We start from the raw sequence: 17,493 nt of genomic DNA on the forward strand, positions 1-17,493 counted from the left end.
TTGCCGGTTCCGGTTCTGACGCAACAAGCCAAAATCTTCGGTTTCACTGGGTGCTTCTCAATTCTTATTTCTGCATCCTCGTTTCCTTTCCTCGCAACTTATCTCCACCCTTCAGGATGTGAGGGAAGGACGTAAGGAAAAGACGCGAGGACGGAGGAATTGAATCAAGTGAAATGATATATCCTCACTCCCTTTAGCGTCACTTCAAAGCGTCGTCAAATTTGATATTCTGCAACTGTCAGTTGTTGTTATTTGACATACATTTGTGTCTTGTACACATAAACATAATAATAATAATAATGAATAAACTGTGGCAAGATGTGAAGGGGGAGGAGAATTAATATGTGCGTCACGTTTAGTCGATAAAACAATTCCGCAAAGGATACACCTGTATATCCTCGCTCATGACTCTTCAGGAAGCCTCCTCACTCCTCGATCCTCGCGATGCAATTAGAGAATTGAGATGTCCTACAAGATGGCTGAGCTCAGTCGGTTTCCGAGTCATAGGATGGAGGACGGAGGAGCGAGGAAACGAGGAGGGATATTGAGAAGCACCCACTGTCCACACGGCATCACTGCAACCAGAGGTTTTTTTAAATGTTCACCCTGGTAGGAAAATCCGGTTTCAGTGACCGGATACTGCGTTTGCATGTGGACAAACGGCCAAACCGCATAGAAAAAGATGCAGTTCCGAAAATACCCGTGTTCATGACCTAAATAAATATATGCGCTGTGGGTTTCGGCGTGATTTGTTGTTCATCCCGATTTCAAAATAAAAGTTTAAACCCTTGCTCTGAGTTTGAATGTTTTGATGTCTACATGTTCTTGTTCTAGAAATTACAGTGTCTGATGCAGTTTTATCCTACAGAAGTGGCCAAATATTAAAGATTAAGTGGACAATTGAATTAAATGTTGTTTGGCCAAGGTTAAACAAGGATTTGATTATGCTGTAAAGTGTAACAACAACAATCACCAGGTGTTGATGCATTTGTTATATAGCGTAATATACAGAAGTTGATTATTGTTTATAGTATATTACGGTGTGTACTGTGAGGGTTTTTCAATAAAACCATATGATTACTTGCTTTTGATACTTTATTTGAAACAATTATTATTGCCCTAGCGGCATCTACCGGTGATGTTGCGAAATTGCAACCACCCAGCGCTTACCCCTCCCTTTCGAAGCACATAGAGAAGCTACGGTGGACGACACAGGACAAACATGTCGTCGTCTGAGACAGCAGAGAGTAGCTAGCGCTCTGTAGAGCAGTTTGTCCATTTAGGGCTACTGTAGAAACATGATGGCGCAAAATGGTGACGTTTCTAAGGTAGTAAAAACATAACGGTACATTATGTAAGGTCTTTATACGCCACGGAAAACAAAGTTATGTATATTATATTGCATTTCTGTCAATAGATCCTCATAAATATTACACACTTATTTTAAATAATTTTACAGGATATATTGTTCACTTAGGTCTATTTTTATAACCACTAAAATAATATTATCCAATAACTCTATCAAAATAATCGATCAATTACTTGATTACCCAAATAATCATTAGTGACAGGCATAGATTAGTTAAAGGCACAATATGTACAATTAAAATATCCCAAAACCACTAGAACAATGTTATATATTTTGTTGACTTGTGCACATCACCCCAAATGTATCCAATAATTTTTTTTAAAAACAAACTATGCTTTCACTCTCCTTTAATCCCTCCCTATTCTAGCTTAAGCAACGTCTGAAACTTTGTATTTTGAGCACTTCTTGTTTGCCTCTTCGCAATGAATTGCTTGCTGTATTTCTCTTTTGTAAGCCACTTTGGATAAAAGCATCTGAAAAATTAATAAATGTAAATCCAGAAAAAAACGAATCATTGTTATATAGCTCAATGCGGTTAGTCTTAATGTTTGAATCTCTTGAAAGGAGCGGCACATTCGACACATCTATACACATTCATCACATGTTCGACACATCTATAATATGGCTTGTTGAAAATAGCAATCAGAATTAGGCTAAATGTATGTTTTTGTTGATGGATAGGCATTCTGGCTTCCCAATACGTTACAACAGCAATGATCAAAAAAACTTGGACAAAACAGTCACTCTTTTTAAAGGGGGGGTGAAATGCTGTTTCATGCATACTGAGATTTTTACACTGTTAAAGAGTTGGATTCTCATGCTAAACATGGGCAAAGTTTTTTTTTAAAAGTTGGACGTTTGATGGAGTATTTCTGTGCCAAAAATACTCCTTCCGGTTTCTCATAAGTTTCGGAACGTTTTTTTCGAGTATGGGTATATGTGACGTCAGATGGGGCGGAATGTCCTTGTACGGGCCATACGGGCTCTTCTCCCGGTAGGGCTCGCGCGCTACTAGAGCGAGAGAGCAAATGCATGCCCATTATAGCGCTGTGCTCGGCTTTAGGGAAGCGGCTGCGCTGCAGTCATAGGACGTCACAAAATAAACAATGTCCACAAAGATGTGTGTTTTTGATTGTCTGGGAAACCCAAGGCAACCCTGTACAGCTTCCCAAAGAACCCAGCGTTAATGGGATCCCTGCATTTCGGCGACGATCGTTTTATAAACAAGGCCCAGTTCAACTCCGGATTTATAGCTCGTCTTACGCTGAAAGATGGAGCGGTTCCAGCGATTAAGGTTGGAAGCAGGCGGTGAGTAAAACTGCTTCAAATGTCTTTGTGTTTTTAGCTATTGAGTCGTTCATTCAAATGCGCTACTATTCCATTGTTTTTCTATGTAAACACGCACTAGTCTGACTTGCAAAACCGTTCAGTTAGCTACTGCTAACATTAAATCGCATACAATAGTCCATAAATCAAATTATGTCCTCATAAACCATGACTAAACACACACAAATGTTGTAAAACTCGCGCATGACAAGCCGCTATAAGCAGTACCATTTTAAGTTATACGTTTAACAGTAGGGTTGTGCTGATGGACCTGACCGACATCACGATGGAGCGCCACAATCGTGATGCCACGCCCCCGTTGCGAGTCTGTTGTGAGTGCGACACACACTAATCTTCTTCTATAGTATTAGTTAAACTTAGCAGGGATTGCTCTGTAAATTAAATTGAGGATGTAACTAATGCATATATGCTATTTAAAATACTGTAGTCTATGCCAGATATATAATATAGCCTACATTTTGAAATCATTTGAGGCTGAAACATCCATAAGCATGCATGTTTATTTCAGCACTTCCGTCAGTGAAACAACACACTACAGCCTATAAAACATTTAAACGATTTTCAGTAAATAATGGTAACCTCAAGAATATAAGAAAATTAAATATTAGTTAGAAAAATATTTGATTCATACTATTTCCCCGCAAAGATGCATCATATACGCTACCGCTCTGTGCTTTGAGAGGAATGTGGGACACAAGCTGGATAGACACCTTCTCGAATATCTTCGTCTTCATATGTTCTACTGATGTTGCAAAGCAACACTTGTTGTAAAAGGTCTGAAGAACGGATTTTATCTTCCACAGGGTCAAGACATTTAGGCAATCTTTGATTATTCACCGCCAGAGAAAACGAAACTAAAATCACCGGCGTGTGTGTGAAATGCGCTATTCAAATAAACCAAACTTGACGCGTCTTACCAAGTTTAATAACAAGAACAAACTGTGTTAAATAAAATTTGAAGTAAAAAGGTATTCGTCCTACAGTGTTTTTTATACTTTACCACAGTAAAGGATGTGAATAGTTATAATAGACTTAATTATAAGCAAACGAAAGGAAGAAACGTTTATAATCCCATGCGAACATGGGTGAGACGTGAGTGAAGATTTGGGAAAAGCACCGAGATGTCCATGTCCATTGGGATAAAATGGACTACTAGGCCTATTGTTAAAATTCACGGAAAATCGTGTGACTAGGTCCAGATCGCAAAACAGAATGAAAAAGTGCTATCTGACCATTATTTCCTTTCTAGGCTAAACAAAGCTTTGTGCTTCACTCCTGTGGTAAAATTCACGTGAAACAGCATTCACATACAAAACACTGGGTTACTAAAATAACGAAGTTATTTTTTTTAAGTAGAAAAAAGTATTTATGTAAAGAGATATATTTAAAATAAAGAGCAAAACTCTTAAGTGGAAGGAACCTATTTTTCCCCCTCACGTGCAACCTTGCGGATGAGTCATTATTTGGGTTAGTAAAAATAATGAAATGATAGTTTTAAGTAGAAAATAGTAGGCCTATTTATGTAAAGAGATATAGTATATTATCAGTAAATCAGCCATGTTCATCGCCATTCATGTACTGTATGAAAAATAGCCAGCTACTATTCACGCCAGTGTGTTGACGGAAGTTGTGGGATTTCATGTGTTGCGTGATATCTCTGTGCCCAAGTAGCAGTGCTTCACCTGTGCTTCCCCATAATATAGTCCCAAGTCAATATCTGTCTAGGAAATCGCCTAGTCTTAATCTGCATCGCTATTTGTACTTGTTGTGAATACGCAGGCCACAAGAAGTAATTAGGTGTTTGTTTTTTTTTGGTATCACTTTAACTCGGGACATGCTAGCTGGCAACATAGGATTCCATTTATTATGCTAAGCTAGCGGCGACCCTGCCAAACTAAAACAATGCATGCACTGAGACAAAAATACATTTGCCCACACATCTAAATGTAGGAAAGAAGTTGAATAAGCCCTATTTCTAAAAACGGTTGAGTGTTCCTTTAACAGTTTAAAAAATCAAGCGCAAGGAGACTGTAAGAAGATGTGTGCGTGCACTCATCCGAAGTGCACACACAGAAAGCCGCTTCTCAGACAACGCAAATATTGTGTCTTGCACTTGAGCGGACAAATTCACACAAAAATCTCAACATGCCCGTCTTGGCGAAAAGAAGGTTATGTCTTAAGTAAACGTAAACAGTCGAGAAAGACAACGCATGTGTATCTGTATCAGTGTACCGGATCCGTGCATTATGTCTTAAAGTGACAGCAGCCTTTTAATGTTAATCAAACAACAAGGAAATCACTTACTGCTTTTGACCGAATAGCTTTTGTAACTTAAATTATTAGGCCTAATCTTTATTTAATTTATACAGTGAAGATTATATCCAGTGTTTTTTTTACGTTTGATACTTTATTAAATTGCTGTACAAGAAAACTACTGTTATATACCTAAATAACCTGAAATTCACAGTTTATTTTATTTGCTCTATTGAATTTATTTGTGCTGTTGCTTGTAGTTTAATTATGTTTTTAATAAAATTTTTGTTGTCTTTATTTTTATTTGACAGTAGTCCTTTTTCCCCTAACATAACACATACCGAATCGTACACCAATTTTTTTTATCCTTTTTTCAAGATGTACGCATTTCAATGAATAGCAAAAATCCATCAAATTTAATTGAATAATCCTCACATACTATTCCAGGGTTTTTCCTACATTGAAATTTTTTTGGCGGCCGCCAAAACAAATTTTTGTCCCGCCAAAGCTTTATTTGATGAGTTAATGTGATTTATGAGTGATGTAGAATAGATGCTGCGCTCGTAACTGAGTGACAGAGAGAACGATCAGAGCTCCTCCCCCGCTCGCACGCTCTCTGTCTTCAAAATAAGCATTCTTAGCTTTCTAATATTTCACATATTACGTTAATCAAAATCAAAAGGTCGGAAGACCGAATCCATGTTGCACGTGGCGCTATCAGACGATGTTTTCCTTTAATTACCGCTGGGTGTGAAATGCGCTCAAAAAACATTGACTGATTCTCTGACCAGCTGACATAAAGCATATTTTCAATAAACGGGAAACAAATCCTGTCCGGTTATGAAGTGTTTTCTGTGTGTTGACAAATCTTTCGCGATGTTCTAACAGACGGGATTCGCACACAAAGCGTCTGCTAATGTCCGATTCGCCATAATGACTCCTTTGAACCGAATCATTTTAACGACTGGTTAGAAAAACTGATCTGTCCAACACTGAACTCTTAATTAGTTACTCAGAACACCTGAAATGAGAACACAAGTGTGCTTACACAATTTAGCAAGAGTGGGTGTAAGAGCAAAACATTTTGTGGGCGGGGCTAAATTCGGCTGGCATCCAGGCTACATAACTTTTGCAGTCCATAACTTTGCACTCTAGCGGTTAATAAACAGAACTGCATGCGTCTTGCAGAAGAACATTGCAGCTGGAGCTACTTCTCTCGGTTTATGTCTATGGCGAGTCACGCAGGGACTGTGCTCCTCCACAGCGGTTCCTACCAGACCAGTCTGAAATAGTCCCAATACACTTATACCATAAGTGTACCATAATGATTCAGGGTGAGACAAAAACACGGTTTAGAAAATGTATTCATGTTTTACATTCTCATTATATAATTTTTGTAAATCTTGAACACAAAAAAAGTTACGGATAGCAGCTTTAAGGCCTGTACACACCGGGACGAATATAGCACGCGCTTATCGCCAGCGTTTTTCGGCGATGCGCCGAGTGAACGTGCACATTCAGTAGATGCCGCTCCCAGTACACAAGGTGGTGCTGCGGCACTTTAAGCTATTTGCTTGTCACACAGAAGAAGAAGACAGACAGTATTTACGTGCTTGCCAAAACCATAGATATCTTATGTCTATGGCCAAAACCGCATTAGCGTTAGCAGCTCATCTTCTTCTTTGTCTACTAACTACTTCTTCGTCGTATCAATGTGTGCTCGGCAAGACCGCCTGCCGTTTTGCGCGTCGGTGTGCACACTCACGTTGGCGGCCATTGTTTAGTCACGAGGCGTTAAACGTCGGCGATAAACGCGCGTGAAAATCGTCCCGGTGTGAACAGGCCTTAAAATGAGTAAAAAAAAACTAGAGCTTAATAAAAGATTTTGTTTAAATCTTAAACTTTAACATGTTTTCATTTTTTTCATGAACACGAATCACATAAACTAAATGGTCCATTCCCATCTTAAATCTTCCCATTCCATCAAAAAAAAAAAAAGGCTTTCAGGAACATTACAAAACACTCTAATGCTGTGTATGATTGTGGCTAAGAGACTTGTGCTTAAGAACTGGAAATCACCCTCACCTCCTTCCTTCCATATGTGGATTACGTACATGATTTTTGTTATACAGATGGAAAGACTCAGACTTTTGAGGACTGATTCTACTGAAAAGTTTTCTGCTGCTTGGGGTTCATTTATTGGACATTTTGACAAGTTGGCTGTTCAGCCAACCCCTAGTGACTTCTATGAGGCATCCCATCTGGGCACCTTGAATGTTGCACTTTTGTATACTGGACCGAGTATTTGTTATTTTCTTGATTTTATTATTTTTGTTTTGTTTTGTGTGTGTGTGAGTGTTTAGTCCGAGCCAATGTTGTTTGTTACGTGTTTTAACTTGTAAAATCCTTAAAATAAAGTATTATAAAAAAAATTAAAAAACGTCACAAAAACCGAACCATGATTAATTACATCCCTAGTTCACACACAGATTTACAGACAGTAATCATTGTTACCAGATGGGATTTACTGTTCTTCAAAGCCATACATATTTAACGGCTTTAGGAACTCAATACAGAGTGATAATGAAGAAAAAATAACAGGAAACTTTACATACAGATTATTTAATATTACCAAGCCTTTAATTTCAATATATATATATATATATATATATATATATAAGCCTGTTCTTAAATGCAGTAACAAAACATGGGCGTAAAGTACTTGTAAGTGTAATTAGCCCGGACTATGGTCATTCATACTTAAGTTGTTATCAGTCCCACAACATAAGAGCCTTTAACCTAAAGCAATACAATAATTCATTGAAGACAAACTTGACTTGAGTGATTGAATAACACACTATATTCAAGTGTCAAAAAAAGATATCAATATCAGCTGCTGCTGAATTTAAAGGGTTAGTTCACCCAAAAATGAAAATTCTGTCATTAATTACTCACCCTCATGTCGTTGGACACCCGTAAGACCTCCGTTCATATTCGGAACACAAATTAAGATATTTTATTTGAAAGCTGACGGCTGAGAAAGGCTTCAGACAGGCCTCCATTTGCATTCAGTACATTGACACTTCCAAGATCCATGAAAGGCACTTAAAACGTTGTTACAAAATCCATCTCACAACAGTGGCTCGTTGTATGTGTGTGCATATGATGGTATTTGATGTAGCTGACAACTCGTGAAGAGCTTATACTATGTGTAGAGGAGTCAAAACAGTGGCAGGAATCCCTCCGTCACACACACACATGAGGTTCTGTTGCGACGAGACGAGGTTCTGTTGCCAACTGTGATGGGCAACACTATGATGAGAAAAAACAGGCATGCATGAGCATTTTGTCCTTTTTAGGGTCACATCTTGTGACATCATGTCCTGTTTTTGGTTCGTTCACATGTCTTTGGTCCATGTTGCGTTCATATTTCATTCGAACCACACCAGACTTCGTTTGGAAGCCGATCGAGACCCACTGTCTGCTTGTTTGGTGCGCACCAGGGTTCGGATGGCGTTCACACTTTTTCAAATTAACCATACTTACAGAGCAATTGCACCAGAGCAATTTACTTTCACTATAGTATAGTATGTTTTGGGTAGATATTTTGACTTTTTATTGAGTATAATTCTGACAACTTTAACTTGAGCTTTCTAGGACAACAATAACCTTTTATAACCTCGCCCTTTTTCAAGCTAACTTTGAGAATCTCAAAAAAATATATATATTTTTTAAAACAGGCCAAACTGCTTAAGAGTAAAAGAACTTGCCAGCACAGGTGAATGATGCACAAAGAAGGAATGTAACAATCTTTCAACTAATCTGGCAAAAACCCAATTCAGCAATTACCAACTGATTCCCTTGAAGCCTTTTTACGCCACTGTGTTTCCTGTCTTTTTGTGTGTGTGTGTGTGTGTGTGTGTGTGTGTGTGTGTGTGTGTGTGTGTGTGTGTGTGTGTGTGTGTGTGTGTGTGTGTGTGTGTGTGTGTGTGTGTGTGTGTGTGTGTGTGTGTGTGTGTGTGTGTGTGTGTGTGTGTGTACAACTGACACTCTGGTTCAGCCAGTTTTGCAGAAGGAAAATACTTTCCATGCTCTACCTGAGTAACAACACCAATGAATGAGCACGACTGGCAGGGCTTGAGTACACACACATGACGAAGCCCATCACCTGCACACAAACTACAGCTGATGCCATTCAGCATATTGGAGCGGAAATCACTTGACAAGCTGAACTGCCAGAAAAGACTACTGGGAAAGTAGAATCACAAAGAAAAACGTGAATTCCAATAAGTGAAAGGATATATAAATATGCCTGTACTTGGTTGAATTATTAAAATTCAACTGAATTACAATGATTAACAATTTTTAGACGCATACTCTACGGTTGTAAGTTGTAATGATTTTAAAAGAAGTCTCTCGTGCTCAAAGGCTGCATTTATTTGATCAAAAAATACAGTAAAACAGTAATATTGTGAAAAATAACTTTCTATTTGAATATATTTGTTTATTTATATATGTTTTATTTATTTCTGTAGTGCCAAAGCTTAATTTACCGCATCGTTACTTTAGTCTTCAGTGTCACATGATCCTTCAGAAATCATTCTAATATTCTGATTTGGTGCTCAAGAAACATTTCTTATTAATATTAAAAACAGTTGTGCTGCTTAATATATTGTAAGCTAAACATGACACTGTTTTCTCAGGATTCTTTAATGAATACAAAGTTTAAAACAACAGCCTTCATTTGAAATGGAAATCTTATGGAACATTATAAATATACTGATCAACAAAATGAATTATATAAAAAAGTAATAATCTTACTGACCTCAAATATATAAAAAGCAGTGCAGCTGATACTCTCCACTTTACAGACCAACTCATCTACTGTATGCAAATGTTTCAAGACAAAACAAACTGAGAGATATTACCAAGCACAGAATCACAGCTTGGCTGACTGGAGAAAAACTTGATTAACAAATATCAGAAATAAACAACAACTAATGTGTATCCTGGAAACAATAAGGATTATAAAAAATAAATACAAATTATTAGAATAAAATAGATAAATCAAGCAACCATGACTCAACTACATTGTGCACTGTACAATAAAGCATACACAATGTAGAAATGTCAGTCAGTCCACCACAGAAGCCTACAAGCTTGATGGAAATGTCCATCCATATAATGGTGAAATTAAAGCACTGAGACCCTTAAAATACCACAGAACCAAAATATACCATAGTAACGACTGAAAATCAGCTATGGGATCATGGACCCTTTCAAACAGCTTTCATAATATTTGGCATAGTGTTTAATGTATATTTTGTTGACATTGTTAGCTAATCCCACAATACCAAGTTTCCTATGAAAACTTTAAAGTTTTGTTGCATTAACAATACATACAGTAAACATAGTATTTTGGCGTAAACTATAGTTACCATGGTATTTTTGTAATGGTCAGAAATGTAAATAGGTCGCGTGTGAGTTTCTTTGTTAGCTGATTTGACTAGCCTGCTTTATTATTCCCAATAGCCTGAAGACCAACATACACAGCGTGACATAAAAGAAGGTAAAACACACACGAAGTGATAAAAGCACAACATTTCCCTTTACACACCTTTTCGTCAACTTCAAATAGCCGTCTGTCCCACCTGAGTGTGAGCGGTTTGGGATCTGAGCTCAACCAAACCTCGCTGCTGTCTGTTGGGATAACGTTAGACCCGAGGAAGCGTCCTGTTGATCGCCTGTTAATGTTCGGCTCCACCGCTGGAGAGTCCCTCGTTATTAAGTTGCTTTATCCCGTACGAATCGCACCGGGACAACATTCCTCACACCAGTGCCGCTGTATAAACGGCCGTCTTGCTACGAACACTATCACAGGCTGGCTCACACAAACTTGCTGAGAGAGCCGGAAGGCGGTATGGGATCGCATTGCACGGAACGATGGAGGATTTGTTTTGGTACGCCAGACTGGGACAGTGTGGAGGGGGAGAGTGAGTACGTGCGCCCCCTCGTGGAGGATGATAAAATAGGCCAAGATGTCCTTGATAGATGAGAAGATAGACTAGATTGACGAATGGCTTGATCACGCGAGAACGGAGTTTTTTTTTCCTTCAAGTCTGTTGTGTGGTTGAAGTACGAACGTGACAACTCCCATATTTAGTCAGGTAGGGCAAAATATCATTGTTCCTTACCCGACTGAAAATGAATCATTAACCTCCTTAGCTCTGGGACCATTGTTGGCCTACCCAAATTGAAAAGCTTCCCATACCCAAATACAGTGGTCTAAATACGCAATTGTGTTGTCATCTTAAAGGAAACCCTTTGAAGTTACATAAAACACTGCTAAAAGTGAACACTTAAGTATATGTTGTCTGAGCTGTAACTACAGCTGAAGTAGTAGCCTACTACAATAATACTGCTAATAGAAATGCGGTAGTACTGCAATACAGCTGTTGAAGTAGTACTACAATAATACCGCAATAGAACTGCGGTAGTACTGCAATACAGCTGAAGTAGTAACTGTTACTACAATAATACTGCAATATAACTGTAAAGCTGAGCTGAAGTAGGCCTATTACTAAAATACAACTGCAATAGAACTGTGGTAGTACTGCAATACAGCTGAAGTACTACTACAATAATACTGCAAATAGAACTGCGGTAGTACTGCAATACAACTGAAGTAGTAGTAAAGCAATAATACTGCAATATAACTGTACAGCTGAGCTGAAGTAGGCCTATTAATAAAATACAACTGCAATAGAACTGCCGTAGTACTGCAATACAGCTGAGGTACTACAGTAAAAATGCAATAGAACTGCGGTAGTACTGCAATTTACCTGCTGAGGTAGTACTACAATAATACTGCAATAGAACTGCAGTATTACTGCAATACAGCTGAAGTAGTACTACAATAATACTGCAATAGAACTGCGGTAGTACTGCAATACATAATAAAACTAAAGTATAAAAACAATACTACAGAAGTGCAATACTAATTTACCATGGAAATACAACCAGAATATCTAGAATAAGTTTTATTTTCACACATCTGCAATATACAGTACAGAACAACAGTGAATGTCTCAAACTGCAAAGCAACAATAAATGTGATTTTACTTTTTTGTTAAACTTCAAATAACAGGCTGAGAGTTAGACAATGTGTTTAAAGTGTTTATTTACAAATCATGCAATTGTGCATATTTCTTCTCACATTATTCAGGGAGGTTTTGTTTTTTGAAGAGCTTATCCTCCATGCGGTTCTTATAACTGCCTTTATCTCAGATTTAGAAACACTATTTTGGATGTAGTCTGCAAAAACAAACAAACAAAAAGAATCAGAGAAACTCATTTACACTCTTCACAGGCATATATGCTTAAAATTAATCTTGAATTGTTGTGTCACAAATTGTTTGTGGAAAGTATTCATACTAATATCCAGTTCATTTCTTATGGCATATTGGCTAGCATTAATAATGACTTTGAACATTCCAGATAAAAGAAGTTAAAGGGTTAGTTCAGCCAAAAATTAAAATGCTGTTATCAATTACTCATGATAAAAAATGTGCAGGCTATCTGAATACAAATTTGGCAAATTATAATTTAAAGGATTATTATTGCAGCTTCCATAGACATCAGTGAATGGAATTGGAATTTAACCAATTGGCTAATTGTATTTTTTAATAGTACTCCATTTAAATGAAACCTAAAATAAACATTATGTGGTTGGATGTCACTGTTATGTTCTGTTTTGTTCCTAGGACTTCCTGTTTTCATTGTTTCTTTGTTCAGTTTCCGACACTCATCTGTCCCCATAGTTACCCTTGTTAGTTTATTTCTATTCAGCTGTGTCCTGTTAATTAACTTGTGTCTGTTTCTATTTAGTTCTCTCGTTTCTTTCAGTCTGTATTCGGTCGCTTCAATGTATAGAGTGTTGCACTTGCTACATATATATGTCTCACCCTATTCTTGTTTAGTAAACTTTGTTTGAGTATTTTACTTACCTGTCTTTGCCTTCCTGCCTGAACACACCCGTGACAATAGTTGTCATATATGAAATGGCAACAACATCATCGGTGAGAAAATATCACTGATCAACTGAAAGATTTTTGGTCTCAACCCTATAAATACGTGACAGAATAATACACTATAGGCTGTAGCTGTGGCTGTGCAGAAGCTTGTGACCGATGCTCTAACGACCGCTGTGCTGTCATTTTATGTTCTGGGAAAACCTAATTGTGCCCTTAATGTACCTATCTCTGTGCAGACACTTAATTTTCAATGAGAAGCTCTGAAATTGCATTTAACGTCTCATTCATTTTACTAAGTTACATAAGTGTTATTGAAACTACTCCCTCTCATGTGATATTGCTTACATGTTCTATACATTTAATATACACATTATAGGACCACCGGGACCCCAATCCACCTAATAGCCTGGATCCATAATCTTCTGTTCTTAGTAAAGGCATGTGATCTCTTGCACAGAAACCAGTCTATAAATGATGTGTGTGGTATTTTAAGCTAAACTTTACAGACACATTCTGGGGACACCTGAGACTTAAATTAAATCTTGTAAAAATGGGCATAATAGGTCCCCTTTAAGTCAAGTCACTATATAGCACTTTAAACAATACAGATTAAAAGCAGCTTTACAGTAATAAAAATGAGAATATTGATGCCAACAGAATTCAAATATGTTGTGAAGCAGCTCCCACTTGCCTGATAAACAAAACATATTTTACTGTATATCCATCCTGCAGCAGTATGGAAAAGACGCTGACTGACCTCTACTGCATGAGTATCAGCTCAAGACTCATGTCAAGACAACGAACATGTTGGCGCAAAGAAAGAAGATTTGGTCATGCACGGGCTATTTATCTATGCGGTTGAAATGTCCCATAGGCAAAACAAGTGGCTACATGTTGCACAATACAGTATAACTACAGTACAGTGTAGTACGAGTGGTAGGCGGCTTCAGATGCAAAAACGTCTGATATTTTTCTTTAAAATGAAACATTTTAATAGGCTCCTATAGGTTTAGGAATTTCACTTTAATGGCAACTAAAAGGACATTAAAGTGAAATTACAACATTTATGATTTGAGAGCAGTGTAAAATGCATTTTTGCATGCTGAATGTTGAAGTGTGTGTGTGACACACTCGAGCATGGTCAAATGATATTGTGACAAACATAGAGGGATTATATCAACTCAATTAAAAGGTTATGCCATAAATATTAGCAAAAAAAATGTTAAAAGGTTTTTTGACCTATTTGACATGAAAAATAGTTATGTTCTATATCATTAATGGACAAACATTACATATATATATATATATATATATATATATATATATATATATATATATATATATATATATATATATATATATATATATATATATATATATATATATATATATATATATATATATATTACTTCCCTTGTTTTGAAATAAATTTCTTGTTGCATTGCTGCATTAATAGGAAGTTATTTACTATAATATGAATGAAGTTCCAAGTGTCCAACCAAAGGGAACACTAATCACAATTATGGTGAGAAGAAGTGGAGGAAATGTGTCAGGATACGATGGACTCAGAGATCGAGGTGATGTTAAATAACACAACTTTATTGAATGTTAGGATAGTAGGTGCAAGGGATTCGGGGGGAAAACCCGGAGCAACAAAACATAGGAATACAGGATCCACAGCGGGTGAGTATTTCTCTTCAGATCTGTGAATGTGAATGGTCTTTTCCAGACGAGAGGATTTAAGTGAACATAAGATGCTGGATCCACAACAGGTTGGTGCACACTCTTCAAATCATATATTCCGTGAATACAATCCCAGAATGATAACACTGGCCTTAATTCTTACAGGATAAGGTGAGGGTTCAGCGGGAGAAACCGAGGTTTCAATGAGCCTTGGATGAGTGCTGGTGGCTAGGACATCAGTGATCAACAGCAGCTCTTCTGAGGATTACAGGCAGAGTCAGAGGTTAGTGATACACAGGTGAGTATTTTCAGTGAACAGAGTAATCAAAGGTTTTCTCTAACAGACAGAGACAGAGGAAATATGGTCAGTTCCTGTTGGAGGCTTGACGCTAGACTGCAGTGAGTGTGAGTGTTTTATGGAGCTGGTTGATGAGGTTACTGATTGTGAACAGGTGTGGGTGATTAGAATTCTGGGGAGATTGAACGTTGTGTGGATCGTGATGCAGAGTCTGCTGATTGGTTTCTGACATTACCCCCTCCTCTAGAGTCCGCACCAGCGGACCTTAGACCTCGACGTCTTGGAGGTCTGCCTCTAGGTCGTGGTGCCGGTTTGTCAGGATGCTGAGCATGGAATTCGAGGAGCAAAGTAGGATCGAGGATATCCTTTCGAGGTATCCAACATCTCTCTTCCGGTCCATATCCCTCCCAGTCGATCAAATACTCTAATTGACCATTTCGACGTCGAGAGTCCATCACTTCTTTAACCGTATAGATGGGATCCGGTTCTATAGGTGGAATAGGAGGATCGTCTCCGGGAGCCAGTTCTGTTGGGGAGCCAGGTACAGGTGGGTAATGAGGTTTGAGAAGGGAAACATGGAAGGTAGGGTGGATCCGATACTGAGTGGGGAGCTGAAGCTGATATGTGACCGGATTGATCTGCTTGACAATGGTGAACGGTCCGATGTATTTTGGGCTAAGTTTACGGCAGGGTTGCCGGAGTCGCATATCTTTGGTAGAAAGCCATACCAATTGTCCAGGTTGATAAACGGGAGTTTGGCGTCGATGAGCATCTGCAAAATGTTGTTGACGATTAACTGCTTGTTGTAGGTGCTGATGGGCTTGATTCCAGACATTTTCACTCTCCCTAAACCATTCATTGACTGCAGGTACTTCAGATGGCTCTCCAGACCATGGGAACAAAGGAGGTTGATAGCCCAGGACACATTGGAAAGGTGTGAGTTGAGTGGATGACTGTCTGAGAGAGTTTTGTGCGTACTCTGCCCAAATCAAGTATTGACTCCAGATGTGTTGATTGGAGTGGCAGAATGTACGCAAAAACCGGCTTACATCCTGGATCTTCCTTTCAGTTTGTCCATTAGTTTGTGTATGATAACCAGATGAGAGGCTTACCGTCACATTCATTAGGTTGAAGAATGCTCTCCAAACCCGAGAGATAAATTGGGGACCTCTATCGGACACAATGTCTTCTGGTATTCCAAAGTTTCGGAAGACGTGTTCCATTAATAACTGTGCCGTGACAAAGGCCGTTGGGAGACTCTTTAGTGGGATTAATTTGCAAGCCTTTGAGAACCGGTCGATGGCAACGAGGATACAGGTATTCCCGGCTGAGTTTGGGAGATCGGTGACAAAGTCAACCCCGATATGGGACCAGGGTCGTTTTGGAACAGGGAGTGGGACCAGTTTACCGGCTGGAAGTTTTCTTGGGACCTTGGACATGGCACATGGAATACATCCCTGGATAAAGGTTGTGATATCTTGCTGCATGTTTGGCCACCAATACCGCAGTTGGAGCGTGGAACATGTCTTGTGTACCCCTGGATGCCCTGTGCCAACTGATGAATGAGCCGAAAAAATTAAGGAATTGCGGAATTCTTGAGGCACATAGATCTTTCCTGGAGGGCATTCTGGAGGTCCAGGATGCTGTTGAGATAGCTCAAGTAACTGTTCATTGATGTCCCATCGGATGGGGTTGACGAATATCTGTTCTGGTAGAATGGTCTCTGGCTCTTCGATCGGAACTTCAGGGGCATGGATACGAGAAAGAGCATCTGCTCTGATATTCTTGGAGCCCGGACGATAAGCAATTCTAAAATGGAAGCGAGTGAAGAATAATGCCCATCTGGCTTGCCGTGGATTAAGTCGTTTTGCTTCTTTTAGGTACTGGAGGTTCTTATGGTCAGTGAAGACAATGAACGGGTGCTTAGCTCCCTCCAACCAGTGCCTCCACTCTTCTAAGGCAAGTTTCACTGCCAAAAGTTCGCGATTACCTATATCGTAATTGCTTTCAGCAATGGACAACTTCTTTGAAAAGAAGGCACAAGGTAAGGGCTTGGAGGAGCTCTCAGAGTATTGAGATAAGACAGCTCCTACACCTGAGGTAGAGGCATCGACTTCAACGATAAACACCTTTTCAGGATCTGGGTGCTTAAGTAGGGGAGCAGTGGTGAATGCAGTCTTGAGTGAGTGAAAGGTATGATCAGCCTCTGGGGTCCATAGAAGGGTCTTGGGTTTGCCTTTCAGCAAAGAGGTTAAAGGAGCTGTTAACATGCTGTACCCGTGAATAAATCTTCTGTAGAAATTAGCGAAGCCGAGAAATCTCTGGAGCTCTTTGATCGAAGTAGGAGTGGGCCAGGACATGATGGCGTCAGTCTTCCTATTATCCATTTCCACACCTCTTTCACTAATTTGGTAACCCAAGAATTCAACCTGAGATTGATGGAAAGTGCACTTTTCAGTCTTTAAAAACAGATTGAATTCACGAAGTCTTTGGAGTATTGAAGAGACATG

At 38.8% G+C, this 17,493-nt stretch overlaps 1 protein-coding gene across 1 annotated transcript in view; it reads right to left on the reverse strand.

The window, feature by feature from the left end:
• LOC307133181 (uncharacterized protein) overlaps positions 1–10,933 on the reverse strand; it is a 59,346-nt gene extending 48,413 nt beyond the window's left edge. The window contains exon 1 of the mRNA XM_079828030.1: positions 10,587–10,933. The gene's annotated coding sequence lies outside the window, so the exon portion shown is untranslated. The remainder of the gene's footprint in view (positions 1–10,586) is intronic.
• Between the last annotated feature and the right edge of the window lie 6,560 nt (positions 10,934–17,493).

Source organism: Gobio gobio, assembly GCF_949357685.1.
Source record: "Gobio gobio genome assembly, chromosome: 10".
NCBI classification, from domain to species: domain Eukaryota; kingdom Metazoa; phylum Chordata; class Actinopteri; order Cypriniformes; family Gobionidae; genus Gobio; species Gobio gobio.